The following is a 16824-nucleotide window of genomic DNA, read 5'->3' as shown; positions in this document are numbered from 1 at the left end:
GTAGATGTTGGGTACTCAGCACCAGCTATTTCACCTTACAGACCTGCTTCTGTTACACCTGCTTCCTTATATAGACATACTGTTCAAAAGTTTAAAGGAGCTGTTAAGAAACTGGTCTGTTTTGTACAAGTCCCTTTCTAGCTTTTGGAGGAGTTGTGAAGAGAACAGCGACAAGTTAGGTCTGACTTTAACAAAAATGAATCAGTCTGCTTTCTCAACAAAAGGGGCTGCTTCTAGATACTTACTACAGATGTGTACTAAACCCGTTCTTTAGAGTAGGTAAGCATACTGTAGCTACTATTCAAAATGTCAATGAGTTAAGTTTGAAATACAATGGAAGGTCAGTGAAAATCACATCTCTGTTCAGTAAGACTCTGTATTGTATCTCTTCTCCCTTTTCATCCCCTTTCTTATTATCTACTTTCTGAAATACATTCAAAACACATTTTCCAGTTTAGCTTGGAAGGACTGTGAGATATGAGTTTGATAGCTGACTCAGCCATGTGTTTCCTCTGTGACTTGGTCATTCATCTGTGAAATGAGAATGTTACTTTATAAAAGTGTCATAAAGATAAATTTAATTAATTTATTGTGAAGCTCTCATATTTAGAGCCCCTGGCTAGGTTATTCCACTAATCTTCTACCTCTCCAGATTTGCTTTTTCTACCAATCTGCCCTCTGTGAATATTAAACAGCAATCTTTTCTATTTTTCATAGTGTAGCTATTTCAAATAAAGTAAAATATTGTTCATTTGTATATCTTCTTCATTTGTTTGCCAGATAGACTTGTCTGTCTTGCACTATTTCCTTCTTTGTGGATATTGTTCTAATAATTTTCTGTTGTCTCTTCTGTCTACCTGAATTTCTTTTGTGAAATGACGTATCTGACACATCTGACACATTGTCCTTGGCTGATCAATGAATTTGAGGACTAGAGATCATTATATAATATGTTAAGAACTGGATTTTTAAGCTGAGGTCCTCTCTGCATCAGAGCTGGTGTGTTTTTTTTTTTTTCTTTTCTGAATGCTTCATGTACTTCAAAATACACAGGCACAGACTTTTTCTAGTCTTACTTTTTACTGGGCTCATTGATCTGTTTAGAGTCTACTTTGCAGACAGCTGAATCGGCAAAACTGGAAGTGAGCAAACTGCATATATCTGGAGCTAGTTTTGCCACCAGAGAAATCACAAAGTGCTATTGTGTCTTCTGGCAGATAGGCAGCTTTTAGTCTGCATTCAGACTATTTTAGGGCTGACACTGGTCTGTATGCTAGCTTACTTCCCTTTAGCAGGACAAAAGAAACCACAGACTGTCTTTGTGTGAAACAAAAGCTAGAAAACACCATAAGCTGTTTCTGTAGGAAGATTGCGTGTAAGCAATAGAAAAGTGACAGGAAAAGGGCAAGGTGGAGAGTAAAGCAATTTTGAACAGATAACTTAGCACAGTCCTCGGGGTACCAACCCCCGTATAAAGGACACTGTGTCAAAAGAAAAGTCTGGGGAGACTGAGGATAGAATAAAAATGACTTTCCTCTCACACGAGGTGCAGAAATAAAAACAATACTTCCTGTATTTAATGCTTAAGGCCTCTCTCAATGTTTATTTGGTAACTTAATTTTGCTTTTCACACCTATTTTTAAACATCTATTAAGTCCCACTTAGTCCCTTGGCATTAACAAGGTATGGGCAAATAGGCAAGATATTTACTAATAGGATCCCAAATTAATTTTTGTGTTTGTAAAGTCTCACATTTTCATGTTAAGTTCAATACTCCTAGGAAGAAAACCTTATTTTTTAGCCTCTAGAATTAAGACATTTTTTAGAGGAAAAAAAATCTTGAATGGAAAAGTAAAAGTTACTTAGTTGAAAATATTTCATATATTTAGAGGTATATGTATTTACAGAGTTCTAAATCTTGCACTTATTTCATAGTTTTTTGGAATATTTTCTGGTTGTGTATCTGCCTCCTACAGTACAAGTTTTGTGACTTCAGTTGTCCTCTAGAATGAGTTACGCAAGCATTTATGCAACAGCTTCCCTGGACGTGCAGTGAATAGTACAACAATGAATCACTCAACACTATATGCTTCAGCAATCTGAAGGTTCAAAACCATAAATCAGATCCTAGAAGCTCTGCTGTTGACCCAGATTTTTTAAACAGAGGGGTTATACCATACTTGTTGTTTTTTTGTTGACTTCTGTCTCTCAAACTTTATGTGTCTGAGACCAGAGATGTGTATTACTCCTGGGATTGCCCTGTTGCCTGCTGGGGTTGCCATATTTTTTCCAACATCCTGAAAATTAAAAGCCTCGTTTTCCAGATGTGATTTCTGTCACTCTGGGACATCTTGCAGGGCATTGGTGATTACTGGAAGGAACTCAGTTCTCCAATAGGGGCTCCACATTCTAGGCTGATAAAAGTCAGGAACACACATTAAAGCTTAACAAGAGGGAGTCTCGCAGTGAATGTCCCCCACCTCGTTGCTTCTGTCTTTTTTATATTTCTCTGGTAAAATGTACCTTGTGTGTATCAGGTTTGTCTCAATAAATGTATTTCCCCTAAATTTATATTTTCCCTGTCAACCTTCTGGTTAGCCAGCCTGGACCTATTATGTGAACTCTCAGACCACACCTTAGTCCGATTTCTTGTATTTTTGGAAGATGCTCTACAAGGCTTCAGAGCCATGAAGCAGCCCTGTGTGATCATGCCTCTTATTCTAGTCTGGAATAAACCTGTCCAGAAGCTCCTAGCCTGGAGGTGAGCAGGATATTAAAGGAAGAACTCAAGGTCTATCTAATTTCTAAAAGAAAAGAAGTGGCAAAGGAGAGAAGCTGCCCATTACTACTCATATGCCTCATTCTCTGAAGAAGTGTGGGTATGCTTAGATGTGAAGGTGGGACAGTCCTGATGACTTCTTCCAGTGGCCCTGGCTTTTTGGTCCATCTATCTCAGACGTGAGTGAGCATGACAGGCAGTTGGCAGGGGGAGAAAGGGGTGGATTTTGAAGTAGGCTGTTGCAAGGCTGCCTCCAGATCTAACCAAACTTGGATCGCATTCCAGAAGAGATCTCAAGAGCTGGAAAACTCAACATATTTTAAACCTTTCGCAGAAGTTCTCAGAAAAGGGATTGCCTCTCCTGCTGCTGGGAAGCCAAACTCTATGTTCTGATAGATGTCCCAAGAGATGATCATCTGCAAATGGGGCATCTTCTAAAAAAAACCAGACTTATGAAAGAAAAATCATTATCTTACCAAAATCTTCTCACTACACAGTTATCATTTTCATACAGACACCTCTTGCAGTTGTGCACCTCCCACTTTCATATTTTAACAGGTTCAGAAAACACTTGGTGGCTACTGGGACTGTGGAAAAGTGACAGCCTGAAGTAAAATCTCTAAATGGGGTGGAATTGAAACCATGAGATAATAATTCTCTATTTGTATTGTCCAGCTAGACAGATTACGGAACTTTGCTTGTATAAATTAATTGGGAAAGAACAGCAATGGCATCATACCAAACAGGATTATGTTAAAAATATATTTAAGTTCTGTAGCATGACATGCAAACATTACAAAATGCTAATTGCAAAGTGCTATCTATTCACAAACGTCTTTCAGTTTTTGTTTTGTTGCTGTTGTTGGTTTTTTTACTTCAATTAATCATGCTGTAACAAGAGTAAGCTTTACTTCCAGAAGACTGTAGCAGACAGGAGCTCTGAAATAGAATGTCCCATGTCCTGTAAAACTGAAGTTCATTACAACTCTCACGTAATACTGGAGACTGAGAATATGGACATGTTAAGAGGACTCAGCTGTAATAATTAATTTTGCATGTTCTTAAGAGGCTTGTGCTTTTCTAGTATTAAATCAGAACTTTCCAATAGATTTTTTAACAATATGAAAGCATACAAAAGTTGCTGGGCTAGCCAGGAGGAAATTATATTCTCAAAGGATTTTGTCCATATAGGACAAAATTTTATATAACTTATCCTCTAGAGTGTGAAATATTACCAATCTTCCCATAGAGATAGAAAAGTGGAAATAAAAGAAGGGAATAAAGCAAATAATATTGTGCATTGATTACTTTGTGCTTACTTCTGTTTTCAGCCATGCTCAGGCTGTAAAAGTCATAAACAGATACTTGAAAAATCCCACAGTTACATATGAAAACAAAACAAAGAGCTCTTTCACTAACACTGTTTTCAAATAAATTTTAGAAGCAATAGGGCTTTTCTGTATTGACATTATGAGTTTTGTTTTCAAAGCCGAGTCCCAAAAGAATTGTGAAACTCTCCCGGTAGCTTACCTTCCATAAAGCTTTAAATGTTTTTTTCTCAGGCGTACACTTTCTACTGGCAAGTTCCTGTGGTTTAGCAGAGGCGTAGTCAAGCATCTGTGAAGCTTTTTTGGTTTTTCTTAGCCAAGCTTTTAAAAACAGAGAATTTACTCTATTCTACTGCTCACACTTTTGCTTTCTGGAGGAACCATCCCTCTGAAATGTCTGCTGTTGCCTCCTTCATTCTGTTTCCTAAGAGAAGGATGACATCTATCCTGAATAAATTTTAGCCTTAGTAAAGGATACTTCACATTCACAAAGATTCTGTACTAAAACATGGTTTTACATGAAACAATAAAGTGAGTATAATCCCTTTAGCAAACATCAACATCTACATACAAGGCTTAGGACAGTTTAAAGGGTTTTGGCTGTTAACAAAATATTCAGTCATTAATATTTTCCTCTTAGTACATTGGAAAATTTTTCAAAGTGTATCTCCTACTTCTTCTCAGCTCTTTGCCTTCCCAGTTTCTCCAGTGATGGACTAGTATTTCAGCAGCATCAAAGAGACTGCTTATTCCTGTGCTGGGAATATTTAGTGATGTACATATGCAAAGAGTTTTATGCAACCTTTGTTAAAGTCCTCTGTTTCAGGCTTTTTGTTTTCAAGCCCTTTTGTTTTTGGAAGAAGACCAAACCCCATCCATTAAAAAATTTCCTTAAAACCTGCTATTGTTTTGGACAACAACCATAATGGTTGCTTCTGCTACAACTTCATGTGATTAACTGAGCTCCCTCATTATTCCCTGCACAGTATGTATAGGCATTATTTTTGATTACCATCTAAAACCTATTTAGTATTGCTGATATACAGTTCTTGTTTTGTATACTCACACATTATTTCCTGTTGGATCAAATGGCACACATAAAAGTTGGCGATGGCAGCATAGATACTTGCTGTAAGCAAAATCTTTTATTAGAATCAGTTGGGAGGAATTACTTTCTTCTTACTCACCAGTCCCTCAGTTTCATCTGTACATAATTTAGGCGGAAAATATGTGTTAAACCAGAAATTAAGAAATTTTGTATTTGCTCAAGGAAGCACACAAAAAAACCCCATTTCTTTCTAGAGCCAGCTAATTTTCTAGAATGTGAAAGTTAATACTGGACAGCAGGGTACTCTTTCAGGTAAGACATGCTGTATGAATAAGATTTTTAATGCAGAATAAATAATGCAGAAAGAATGGAGCATGTTTAATCACTCCTGATTGTGGAAGACACAACAAATTCCATGTAAATAAATAGAGAAGGCATTATTGGATTATTTGCAATCATGAGGTTTACTGTGGAGAGGTAATATTTAATGTTTCTTTTCCAAGATACTTGAACTCCTGCTGACATAAAAATTTCTGGTATCAATTGTTGTGAAGAGGGCTCAAGTAGTATCTCGAGAAGTAGAATATAAAATATTTTAGGGAAAAACAGCAGGTTTTTGTGGTTCACAGGTCAAATAGCTATGATAAATATCTGAAAGTTTTTGCTGTTATTTATGAAGATTTAAATTCTGCAGCCTAACATTTGTATTCTTATACTCACAACAATTTCCACAAAGGCAAATCATCCACAGAGATATATCAAAACTGTTGCCTTGAAACCACAATACTTTCACACCTATTTTGGTTACAAGGTGAAATTAATTTTTGCTAATACTTTCTGCTTTGGATATCTGAATAAGACTTTATTTCTAATCTTATTAGGAAAATTAAATATATAAAATATTTTATTCTTTTTCAGAGTTAGCCTTTCTAAAATCATTGTCTTCCAAATTTACCCTACAGGCCTAACTGTAAAACAACTGATATGAGCAGTGAATGTTCAAGCTGTTGAGACTGAAGAAGGTAAAACCAACTTAAACACGCTCTCCAAAATGCATGCTGAGTTATAGCCCTCCAAACAGCTTGTTCACATTGTTAACACTCCTCATTTCAGATTTTTCAATATTGAACAGTGAGGGATTTTATGTTACTTCTGCAGTGTATCAGATATTAGACCAAAGACATTAAGAAATCTTACATAACGTGCTGCTAGGCTGATGAGACTGGCTTGAGCTTTGTGATTTATGATTTGATTTGCACAATTCATGGTAACACTTTATACTGTATTGATAAAACAAATGCTTTTTTGTTCTATATTACCATTATGGACTTGAATATTGAGACATTTTTGAACGCTTTCAGGTTTCTCCTCAGTGCCCTGTTGAATTGAAAGTCTGATAGTGTAGTGATTTGAAACATTAGTATATGTCTCTTAATGCAGTTTAAAATGTCCATGGTAAAATACAATGAAATGAATTATAGTTTTGGGCCCCTTTTGGGCGTATGGCTGGGCTGTGCAGGCACAGTGGCAGTGGCAGCCGTGGTAGCTGCGCTCTTCAGCTGCTGTCCTTTCACGAGGTCGATCTCCCAAGCTCTGAGCTTTCACTCACAACCATCACTTCAGGTTTTTCAGCTCTTTTCTCATATTCTAATTGCACCATTAGGTGTGCACATGCAAGGTGTGGTGTGTAAAATATCCATTGGCCTTTTCAAAGAACTGCAGGGAGAGAGCAGTAAATGAAGGGGGTGAGCTAAATGAAGGGGTGAGCTCTGACTGTCTCCCTGGGCTACAGCGAGTCTCTCCTTTGGCACCAGGAACACCCCTCTCCCTCCTCCTCCTCCTCCTCTGCTTTTGATGCCTGCAGAGCTGTTTCTAACACCTTTTTTTCCCCTATTCGTCCCTCCCAGGCGGTGTTTTGCCCTTTCTTTAGCTGTGTTATCCAGTGGTCCTCATCTTGGCTGTGGGGCTCAGCTGTGCCCTGCATTGTTTCCATTGGAGCCAGATGGGATGGGCTGCCAGCGCCTGGGCACCTGTGCCCAGCACAAAAAAAGGGAGAATAAATTGGTGAATGTGAAGATGCCATCACTGAACTGTAAGTTAAAGGAAAGAAAAAATCAGTTTGCTCCATTCCAGCTAACAGATCCTTGGTTTTTTTGGTACTTTTGTTCAGCATTGTGATTAAAAGGGGAATGATTATTGTCTTTTCATACTGGTGGATCTTATACACCCAAAACCAGGATCTTGCACAGAACTACTACTTTTCTTTTGTCCATAGTGAGACCTGAACCACACATGGGATAATGCCATGTTCTCTGCTGAAATATAGGGCTGAGTTTTTTGCTAACATTGGTATCTGGCTATTTAGCAGAACCTATTGAACTTGTTCCTCCAGCAGCTCAGAAGCAAGGACGGCAAATGGATAAAGGAAAAGGCAAAATCTTATTCCTACAACTATACCCAAAATATTCACATAGTGTGCTCCTTGGTACAGAACTGATTGCAAGAAATATGAAATGTACTTAACAGTGGCTGGCACTGTTGTATCATTCTTGTATTTTTAAATCCTCATTCCTGATGTTGTAATATTTGGGGATGGGTGAGCTGGTTAAGACCACATAAGCATCTAACATAAACATTTGAGGTTTGAAATAGTTTAGTTAGCTTCCCAGCTCCACTCCCAGTTTTCATATGCTCCAGCACTTCTCTGTTGGGACAAATCCAGAAGGGGAAATATCAAAATACCATGAGAGAGGCTGTTCTCTGAAATTTGGTGGCTCCATGCCAGTGACCTGTTAACCTAGCAGCCAGATGAGCCGTGGTCATAGGTAATGCATCAGTACAATCCACAATGCACACCTTGTTTTATGGCTCTGCCTGGTTTTTCTACAGTGTTCCACAGCTGGAATTTAGAGATGGGGCTTTACATGGAAAATATTCCTAAAAACACAAATAGCAAAATATGTACTTTAAAGTAAGTGTGATATTGATTACAATAGAAAAATCCCAAATTGAAAACTAGAGAGAATGAAAGTTATCACTCAGAGTGCAAACATGTCTTTGTTAGAGACAAACACTTAATACTCCAAGACAAATATATCTCATTCTTCAAAACAAAACACTTTTTATTAAAGACACATGATGGAAAATTGAAGCATTTTCTTAGCTGTTTAGGGGAGTTGGACCACTGATGGAACAAACTAAGATGACTTAGAGACTGTTTTTCAATAATTCCTGATTAAAAAAGTCATAAATTAACATTGGAACAAAGAGATATCTCAGAAGAATTATTTATTTTCTAGATTAAAAAGCAGAACCCCCTGAAAGTCCCTTGCCAAATCTTGGATTTAGTATAAGTAAGTTAGAGTACACACTATTCATAACTGCATACTTTATCATGAATCATCTATAGGTATCTCTGTCACTGTATAAATATTACATGAAAATATGGAGAACATCAACTGCTCAGTAAAATTTTATGTAATTTTAAAGAACAAGTCATGAACTTATCACAGTTTTGGTGCTTTTGGTGCTCATCAGGTAAGGGTTTGTTTATGCTTTTCTTTTTTTTTTTTTTTTTTGGTAGAAGTAGTTTTCCACTGTGCTCGTAAAAGGCTGTACCAATGAACTTTTCCTTAAGGACAGATGTGATCTGAAAGCCAATGAACTCCTTGTTGTTGCCTTCAGGACTTTTTGGGATTTTGCTCAGTAGAAAGTGTCCAGATCTCCTGGTAAAGTTATGTGTCTTTGTATACTTTATTTTGTGTGTGATATTGCTGTTAATCAACTAGGTTGGGCATAATAAAACGTCTGGGTAACTCTAAGAGCATCACATCCACATCTCAGAGCAACAGCTTCAGTTTCCTAACAGAGAGATGAAGGTGAGAAACTGTAGGATCTCACCCAACTCTCATTAACTAAGAGTAGGACAAGTTCCCACTGCATTTAAGAGATGTGATTCACACTTCTCACTTGTGGTGGCTATTTCTCTTATCCTTGTCAATAGGCTTGTTTATTTACTTACAAATTCTCTTTTATTTGTTCTAAAGTGTGTGTCTTGCTTTCCTAGAGAGGGTACATGTTTTGTAATTAAAATACTTGTAGCTATTGTTCCTCTATAGCAATGCAGGATCATGAATGATCACACCTTGGTTCTCCAGAGAACAAAGTAGGAACTGGGAGCAGAGTGTGTCTTTAAAGGATGTGGTGAATGGGAGAGGAAAAATGGAGAAGATGAGGAATGCATGCAAAAAAGCACCCTTGCCTTCAGTATAGCTCAGGGCAGAAAACTGTTTTTCAAAGTGAGAGGCTTAAAAACTGAAAAGAATTCTGTTGTTTCCACTGAATATTCAAAGCAGAACTGAGAAATCCTGATACTGTTTTTCATATGGTCCAAGTCTGACATTTTCTAACCACACATGTCTAAGCATCTAAATACATGAATAAATAACAGATTTAAACTGAAGTGGGAAGAACTCATCACTTGCAAGAGTCAGTCCTTTTACAAAGAACATAAATGAAGGATGTTGATACTCAGTGTGTAGAAACAAAAGTAATTCTAAACAGGTCTATATTGGGTCCAAATTTCATCCTTTTTTTTTTTTTTTTTTTTTTTTTTAATCCTATCTTCAGTAATCTGCTATCCTAGAGGTGAAGATGGTTATGATTATTTTCTATTTTTTTTTCCTGATTCTTCTTTCATAACTAAGAACTCATTATGTCTGGACACTTTTGTTTATGCTTTCTAGTCTCTCTGAAACTAAATATGCAGCCGCAGGTGAAAGCGAAAATGCAAACAGTCTTAATGCTTGTTTATGTTTTCTTTTCCTTTTATCTATTCCTTCTGCCTCCATCTACTGTACTGAAGTTTAAAAATCCTTGTATGAGTTCATCTGTCAAGTGTTGTCCTTGTTCCTGTTCTACAGGCCTCACGTTTGATCTAGACTCACTGCTCAGTTCATGAAAAAGCTTGTTGCTTGCTGTGAAAAATAAATAAATACTGAGGCTGTGGTTATAGGATTTTCATTACTTTCTGTGGGTGCATATTGGGAACAGATGTGAATGGGCAGTCAGCCAGGTCTTGTCATCCGAGACATGGCACACGGGCAATTTTTGGTATAAACTCTTTTAAATGTCAAATCATTCTGGCAGCAAAACCAGGTTGACTCATGCTGCAAAATGACTTTTTAAAAAGACTCTTCTCTGTTACAAAACTATACCGTTGCTGTGCGTTAATCTCAACAAGCAACTAAGCTCCACACAGCCACTTGCTCACGCCCCACACCTGTGCAGTGGGGTGAGGGAAGAGGAAAGGAAGAGTAAAAACAAGAAAACTCATGGGTCAAGATAAAAGTTGTTCAATAAGTAAAGAAGTGGAAGAACAGAAAGAAAACAAGTTATACAAAGGTAATCACACACCAACTCGTGTTTAGACTGTTGCCCAGCCAGTTCCCAAACAAATTATGGCTAACCTACCAAAATCCCACTCCTCTCCATTTTATTGCTGAGCATGATGTCATAAATTAGGGTCAGCTGTCCTGGCTTTGTTCCCTCCCTTGGGCATTCCCAGCCTACTTGCTGGTGGGGCAGTATGAGATACAGGGGGACCTCAACACTCTTCAGAAACTGCCAAAACATTGGTTCCGATCACAAATTCAAAACATAGCACCCTATTAGGAACTGTGAAGAAAATTATCTCCATCCCAGCAAGACCCAGGACAGTTGTTTTATGCATCTTTACAACCTACAAATGTTTCCTTTGCTATTTACCTGAGAAACATGGCATATAGGGCCACTTCAGGCTACTGCTCTTTTAATATTATTTCTAACCTTTACTGATTGTAAAGATCGATACTTTCAATTTTCTACCCCGGGTTAAATTCTATGAGGATTATAAATTTCTTTCTGATTTCCTGAAAAAATTTTTTTCTTCTTCTGAAAAGTGGTCTATGGCTACTGAAATAAAAAGATTCACTATATTATACTGTCTAACATCACTAATGAGGGTTCAGAGGTGTCTCTCAGGCAGTGGTGTGCAACCAAGGCCTGATAATGAGTTCCCATAGTGAAGATATAATTAATCAAGGCAGGTTATGTATCTACTTGTGTTTTATGTGCCACCAGAAAGGTAGATGATAGGTTAAAAAAAAGTTAATTTTTTCAAAGGATCCCCAGTATTTTCTATTTTTTTAATTATGTGAACCCTCATCTTCCTATATGATTGTATTCACAGTGTAAAGAAACTCAGTCCTGAGACCTTTAAGTTTGTTTAAATTCAAGTCCTTTTAAGTAAGGCTTTCAAGAATGCAAATTTCAATTAATCATTAAGCTACTGTGAATCCTTCTGTCAGATCATAAGCCTCCTACAGTAAATTTTCTGGAGTTTCAGGTAACCTAGATTTCTCATCCGAAGGGAAGAGACTGACTCACCACTTAGTTTGTCCCCATTCAATCACACTTTTCTTTTTAATCGTACCTTCTCATTGTTGCTTTGGGTCTGCTTAATAATTGCACTGCTCTGTTTCCGTGGTATTACATTGCTTCTTTTCTTAAGCAAGTCACGAAAAGGAAGGTATATTCAGTATTTTCTTCTCTCTTTTTCTACTCTCACCTGTTTCCCATCAGTCACCATTCATGGTTCATGATGTAATTGTCTTTACTGCTCACCACCGGGCCTCAATTTTTATGCTTTTGTAGCACTAAGCTGTTTTTCCTTCTACTACCACCCTGCCTTGAGGTACATATTCTTGAACATTTAAACAGACATATATCTTCCTCTCTTATTCCTCACATTTGTATGGAACTTAGTCCATATGCCATTAATTGCAATGGGCGTTGCATGACTAGAAGTGCTGAAGAAACGTTGAGGTTAATGGCAATCAGGCAATGAGAAGATGCCGCTAGCCAAGCATGACATTATAAACATTCAAGTTCCCCTTAATGTAGCATTGTGAATGAGCAGTAACACGAAACAAACTTCTGTAAGTCAGTGTAGCAACTGGAAAAGCTTAGCAGTTGGCAAATCAGCAGTGTTTGTCTCAGTGCTCCAGTGCCAGGGCGCTTGCACACCCAGGCCCCTCCTTTCTCAGGCACTATGTAGCCTCCCACCTAATCTCAAGGAACTTTTCTCCCTTCAGCGTGGTCTTCTTGACACCTAGTTCCTCGAGGGATTAGTGGGAGTGGATCTGTTCGGCTAGAAGAGACTAGAACCTCCTGATTGCCCTTTGCTGATTGTATATTTTTTCCTTTGTGATTTTCATGGTAGTCTGCAGCCTGGATGCCAGCCAAATTTGGACTTCAAATAAAAAGTTGACTTAAAAGTGCAGCCTGCCATAAATGCTATAGAGATTTTCGGGAAATGACAAAGAAAAATAAATGCAAGGACCTACTGCATTACCTAATACACAGAACATACTTATTTGTATGCAGTTTTACATGGAAGAAGAGATAACTCACAGCTTATAAAGCATTTTGGCTTCAAATTAGTTAAGAAAGAGGCATGAACTTGCTGTTTGATAAAAATACTTTCTTTAAAAGTACAATTCATTAATTAATAACAATTAAATGCCACTGTGATGTAGGCTTGTAGACCAAATGAAACCTTGATGACCAACTGAAGGACATTTTACATGTCATATGGTGAAGTGATATTTTGTTCTGTGTGTTGATAACAGTCTGATGTTGCTGCCAAGATTTATATTAGGATATTTACTTTTTTCACACAAATTAAATAGGTGATAAAATGAGTGATAAACTTTGGCAGTAGAAACAAAGCATTTGTAGCAGAGCAAAACATTCGTCTGACAGGACCAGAGGCAGTGGGCACATGGTGAAACACAGGAGGTTCCCTCTGAATGTCAGGAAACACTTTTTTAACTGTGAGGGTGATTTTAACTGTGAAGGTGACCAAGCACTGGCTCAGGTTGCCCAGGGAGGTTGTGGCATCTTTGCGACTCTATCCTTGAAGATATTCACAAGCGTTCTGGACATGGCCTGGGGACACCAGCTGTGAGTGGGCCTGCTTGAGCAGGGGGACTGAACAACGTGACTTCCAGAGGTCCCAACCTCAGCCATTCTGTGGTCCTGTGTTAAGGAATATGTAGCTTATAGCAGCAGCAAAGGCTGCTGGGCTCATATAGTCCTGGTGAGGCCTATTGATGCATTCATTCTTTTTGCAAAGCATAATGTTTTCTGATTAATAAAGCAAATATATATGTATATAGAGAGAGCAAATGCTAATTTAATTCGCTAAAAGAGATGAACCTACATTGGTTTCATGTATCTATTTCTGAAAACATTTTCTTCTATGGAAGCCTATTCAGCTTTTCATATATCTAACTACATAATGGTTAAAAGAAAAAACACTTGAGAGGTTAAAATTTAACATAGAAGGGCACTGAGATATTCAGTTTAATATTTTATAAATTAGGTGTAACACTGGAATTTGGATGTCTCTTTTATTAGCTTTGTCATGGTAATATACATTTACTTCTGTCATAGTAGAACCTTACAATACAGGACCCTCCACTTGTCCTGTATTTGTTGTGCTTTATTATGATCTTTTGTGAGTGTCACAGTTCAAGGAGTGTTTGTCTTCTCTCCTGAAGTGGAAAGCACAAGAACTGCTGAGGCAAGTGACATGGATATTTTGTGTCTGAATTTGTATTTTTTGCTTCAGTAGTTTTTGTCTACACCTTAACAGACATTGCAGGCACTGGGCAGGATACTGCGGAGAAATATTGAAAGAGTAAGTACACCCTTATAAAATCACTGATGTTGTGTGGTTGCTGTGCTTCCACTAATTGTTTTGCGCACAGATGGCTGAGTGCAAAGGGTCAGTTATCCTTTGTGGAAGGGGATGACATGGATGGCAAAGAGCAGACTTTCTTTGCTGGAGTATTAGCTTTCATTGCTGTATTCATGAAAATGATCAGTTTCAGTTTTGTCAGAATAGGGCATTAAAACGTACTTAGTATGGATTTTGGAGCACAGATGAGATGGTTTGTGAGGCAGCCAGTGAGTAGTGGTCAGGGAAAAAAAAAATTCAAAGGGGAATACGAAATGCTGTTTATAAATAGGGAGCCAAGAAAGTTCACACAAGCTTCCTGTTCTCACAAAAGTGAACCCGCTCTAGAGATGCTCCAAAGGCTGTTTAAGGGAAGAAGCCCAATCTGGATGCTTTAAGCCAGCTTTTGGAAGAGCTTCTCTTTGCCAGTGGGAGAAATCCAGAGAAAGTAGCATTGTGCCATTACACTTTAAGCTGTAGTGTAGCACCTGACACCAATGTCCTTTACGTTTAGTGTTTGTATTTCCTGTAAGACATGTCATTATTTCATTTCATCAATCCTTTTCCCTTAAAGATTATTTTAAATGTGGATAATAATATTGTCATTTTCATCGGGCGACAAAGATCCTGGATTTTGGATCAAAATCTACTATTTTGTCATGTCCCACATGGGCATTAGAAAAAAGTAGTCTAGTATTTTTCACTGATTTTGTAGAAATGTTAAATCAGGGTTTGAGTATTCCTCACTCAGACACCTAACAGTCCTGACAGGGTATTTTGAGTCTCTGGGCAGGAAAAAATGTCTTAAATGTTAGAGGGTAGATCGTCACACCTGTCAGTAATCTTTCTGTTCATTTGCATTGGGCTATAGTGCTTTCTGACATAATCTAATTGCCATATTCCCTCTCACTTTCCTGTACTGACTCTGCCCCGGTGCAGGTTGCTTAATCCAAACTTCATCATCACTGACTCTTTAAACTCTTGTCAGCAGTCTAGTCATCTGCTAATATAGGATCTAGAGTTTCAGTTGCAACAAATGTAAGGTATTTTCACTTTTTAGATACTTGCAAATCCCTTTACAACTCAATGTGTACAGTGGATTCCCTTCAGTCTGTCTGTGGATGAAAAAATGCTCAAACTTGTGAGACCACCTAGAATAGAAAATGGCTGTTTCAGCTGGTCGTCACATATGCAAAGTAAACACACACAGTGAGGCAGATTCCTTCATAAAATGTAAGAGTTATCAGGCTTTGCCCAGACACCAGCCAGGCTAGACCAAAGTTTCGAGCAATACTTCTTTTATCGTTCTTTAGGGTAAAGTATTTCAGCAGGTTTGTGCCCCAAGCCAAAAGAGATTTTTGTAGGGTAGTCCCACCTGCTATTCACTGGGAAAACTTATTTTTAAACTGTTTCCATGAAGTATGCCTGGTATGGGATCAGACTTTACAAGCTGAATGAGGGTTCTGCTGGATACATACGCAGTACAGTGCCTCAGTGTATGCACCGGAAAAGGTTCAATGCTGGACTCTCTCCCTCCACACCTCATTTTTAAACTGTTAACTATAAGCTCTCATGGTAGCAACACTACATCTGTACCTCAGGGGCCACTTTCAGGTGCCAGTAACCTCCTAAAAGGTACCCTTTGTGTACATTCCTCATAGAGAAGTTCTCAGGTCAGAAGTGAAATGTCTTTGAAGGTTCTTGATACTGTTCTTCTAGATTGCCTGCACTGTGAAAGTGTTAAAATATCATGGAGTCATTTTATAGAAAGTAAAATCCTTCTTTTTGGGATCAGATCCCTTAACAGGGATGTTTTATGTATTTCTTAAGTATGTATTAAGTATATCTCTGTCTTATTTGTCAATAGAGATAGATGGTCTTTTACTTGACAAATTGATATATTTTAAAAATCAATTACAATACAGTATGTGATCATTTACAGAGAATAGGTTTTCTAAACTATGAACTGAATCAGAAAAGAGCTGTGAAAGCACTTCTATTTTTGTTCTTGGAAAAAGAGTCATTTACAGAGATTTGCACAAAGGTTTCACCAATGGTGTTGGAAAATTAAATATTTCTACTATCTAGCCATTTGAAATCTTCACAATAAGGTGATGGACTGAAAACCCAAAATGCCTAAAGTGACCTTAAATTTTTGCCTTTGGTAGCATTATTTTCACCATTTTTTCTGCTGCAGTTCTGTACTATTTTGCAGAAAATATCTTTCTAATGTATTTTGCACAATAGTCAGAAATCTTTCCTGTATTTATTTTACACTACTTCTCTGGCTTTGATTTTCAGGGTGTGCTCCATCACACTATTTACTTTTATGTTTCCTATTGGGAAAAAATCTGCTAAGCAAAGAATTATGTGAAATAATCCCTAGAACTGCAACCTAAATTGTATAGGGTTCTTTTTTGTATTTTATAGAAAACAGCATACACTTTCTTTTGTTTACAAGTTTATTAAGCAGTTTATATTGGAGTTATTAATTCTATAGCCTGGATCTAAAGCAAGCTATGAAGTGAATGGTGTGGTTTATGTTTTCAAGTTTATTGCTTTATGCTTTTAATATCTTTTTCATTTTTATTGATGAGAGCTTCTACTTAATGCTGTGGGGCTCTGAAATCTGTCCTAATGTAACTTGACTTACAGAAAAAAATTTTTTTTTGTTTAAAAGTCATAAGACATTTTCAGTCCAGTACCCTCCTGTATGCATCACAGCCAGTTTTTTTGGCATACCTTCATAATGCAGCTGCAAACAGATATTTTCTGTTTGCAAAAATACGAATTTCTTCTGGAGTTGCTCTTTTTTAGTATCTTGAAGTGATTGTAAGGTCTAAGACCTCACAGTTATATCATACTGCTGAAAGAATGGTATTATTCA

This window comes from Myiozetetes cayanensis, unplaced genomic scaffold (genome assembly GCF_022539395.1).
Source record: "Myiozetetes cayanensis isolate MyiCay16 unplaced genomic scaffold, myiCay2020 scf1, whole genome shotgun sequence".
NCBI classification, from domain to species: domain Eukaryota; kingdom Metazoa; phylum Chordata; class Aves; order Passeriformes; family Tyrannidae; genus Myiozetetes; species Myiozetetes cayanensis.
Note: the sequence above shows the minus strand (reverse complement) of the source record.